This window comes from Martes martes, assembly GCF_963455335.1.
Source record: "Martes martes genome assembly, chromosome: 6".
NCBI classification, from domain to species: Eukaryota; Metazoa; Chordata; class Mammalia; order Carnivora; family Mustelidae; genus Martes; species Martes martes.
The window spans coordinates 146,113,033-146,115,567 of record NC_137893.1 but is presented as its reverse complement, the minus strand read 5'-3'; positions in this window follow the sequence as shown (position 1 = coordinate 146,115,567).

Sequence of the window (2,535 nt, the reverse complement as noted above, 5' to 3'; positions counted from 1 at the left end):
TTGTTCATTCTTATAGCCAAGATTCTGGAAAGAAACGATACAGCTGTGTCCCCTTCTTCCCTTTGCACCACACTCCACAGAAACTGCCCCTATTAAAGATGAAAAACTTGATTCCTAATTTCCACAGATCCTCTTCAGAGAGGGAGTATAAGATGGTGGTAACAAGCACAGACTCAGAAAGTCAGACTGCCAGGGTTTAAATCCCCATCCTGCCACTTACCAGCAGCGTGATTTTGTACAAAACACTTCACTTTCTTCTACTTCATTTCCCTCATCCATAAGATGGGGTTGTTGTGAGGATTAAACAACAAAGGGTTCTTGGATGATTGAGTTAATACATATAAGGAGCTTATAACAGGCCTAGAACATAGAAATTCCCAACTGATCTCTATAATATATGACACTGCTATCATCAACCTTTTAATTGAAACTCTCCTCCCTTGGTTGTCCTAGCCCATTTTTGTTTGTTCATTTTCCTCATAATTTGCTGGCTGCTCCTTCTTATTCTTTCTCCTTGTCTCCATGTTTCCTGTTTTGCTTCTCTCTATATTTTAAAATAAAGTCATCTTCTGAATAAATACATAATAAAAATAAAAACTTTCTAAAGTATTTTAAGTTTGGAGATAATTCAGCTATCTTATGAATGGCTTCCATTTCCTACAAGGTCCATTAATTGAAATCACATCCAAGTATCTCTTTTTTCCCATCTTCCATTCCAGTCCCATCTTCAACTCATTGCATCTATTCTTTTAAGCTTCATCTCATATTCCATCGCCTCCAGAGTGTTTTCTGAACTTTTCTCAAATGAATTCTTAGTTATGCTCTCCTTTCCTATGCTCCCAGACTATAATATGTAACTTCTACCTCTATGATACCACTCATGGCACCTGCTATCTCCATGCTAGGGTGTGAGTCATTAGAGGAATAAGTCTGAGTCCTACCTGACTTTAAATTCCTAATATCCAATATGGATTCACACAAACTGGCAGTGCTCCATAAATAGTTGTTGAGTGAATGAAGCAATAAATAAAATGAGCATTCTGTCTGGGCCAATGTCTCTTGAAAGAAAAGGCTGAAGATTTCACCACCTACTGAGACCTTCTTACACGCTGTGCGGGGATCAGAACCATATGCTAGACTTTTATCCCAGTACTTTCCCACAATACACTCACCATTACTGAGGTAGCCATACAAGTATACTGGTTGCAAGCACAGGTTCTGGTATCAGACTGTTCATCTTTGAGCTTCACCAGTTACTGAATGTGTGATCTTGGGCAAGGCATTTAATCTGTGTACGCCAGTTCCCTCCTTAAACATAATACATAGCAGAATTTGTCTTACAAGGTAATGAGGTAACATATGTAAAGTGTTTAGAACAGGGTCTGGAACATACCACATATACAACTTAAAAATTATTATTTCAAATATTAAGACGACTCTGAATAGAGTGTTTTGGCTTTATTTTGCTTTCGTTAAAAACAAATATGAAACTGTGGAGCGCCTGGGTGGCTCAACGTTAAGAGACCCACTACTGATTTCCTCTCAGGTCATGATCTCAGGGTCCTTAGATCAAACACCCCCCCCCACCATGTTGGGCTCCCTCTCAGTGCGAGACTGCTCGAGACTGTCTCCCTCTTCCCCTTTCCCTTCTTGCACGCTAAATAAATTTAAAAAAAAAAATCTTTTAAAAATATATGAATCTAAAATAAACTGCAGCTCCCTTGGAGAATTCCATAATTAGAAACAGGACTGGTTAACCCTGAAGGCGTGACTGGTGAAACCCTGGTCATGTCCTGACGGCTCCCATTCCCCAGTACTTGGCTCACAATGGAAGTCCCTGGCTGCGTTCCGAGGCTTTAGTCCTTTACTTTCTTAGTATTCATCCTTCCTCTTTGCTGTCTGAGGGCTTTTTAAAAACTTTTGTTCACTGAACAACCGAGGAGGGAAAACAGATCTCCACAGATACTTGACTCTGAAGGGAATCCCATTTCTGCTCTAACCCAAACAGCGATTACTCTTCGTGGATTCCCGCCCAGAATCGGGACTGGGGACCCTCGCGGTGTCGCAGCAGTCGCAGCCTGCGCGGCAGCTGCCCCCACCTACACAAGGACACCACTACCCCGGGGAAAGCATCCCATCCGTCTCGCGGGCCACATCGTGACTGAGCGCTTCCGCTGCGCTTCGGGATCCTCCACTTCCCCCGGATCCTCCGGGGTGTTTCTCTCAGGGCCGCACTCGCCTTCGGGACGCGACTTCTGGCTCCAGTCCTCCTTTAACTGCTTTGAGGAAAGAGCAGAGGAGTCAGACACTGTCATATAAACAACGTTGTTTCTTCTTAGACCAAGTGCCAGTGGAGTCCACACCCCAGGCCAGGACCCTGCAGCGTCCCGCAGACTCCTCCGTCCCCCGCCCGCTCGGTCCCGCCCCGCCCCGAAACGCCGAAGGCCAGGAGCGCAGGCGCCCCAGGGCCCCGCCCCGTCACAGGGGCTCAGCCCCCATTGGCCCAGAGGCCGGGGGCGGGGCGCCCCAGGTTGC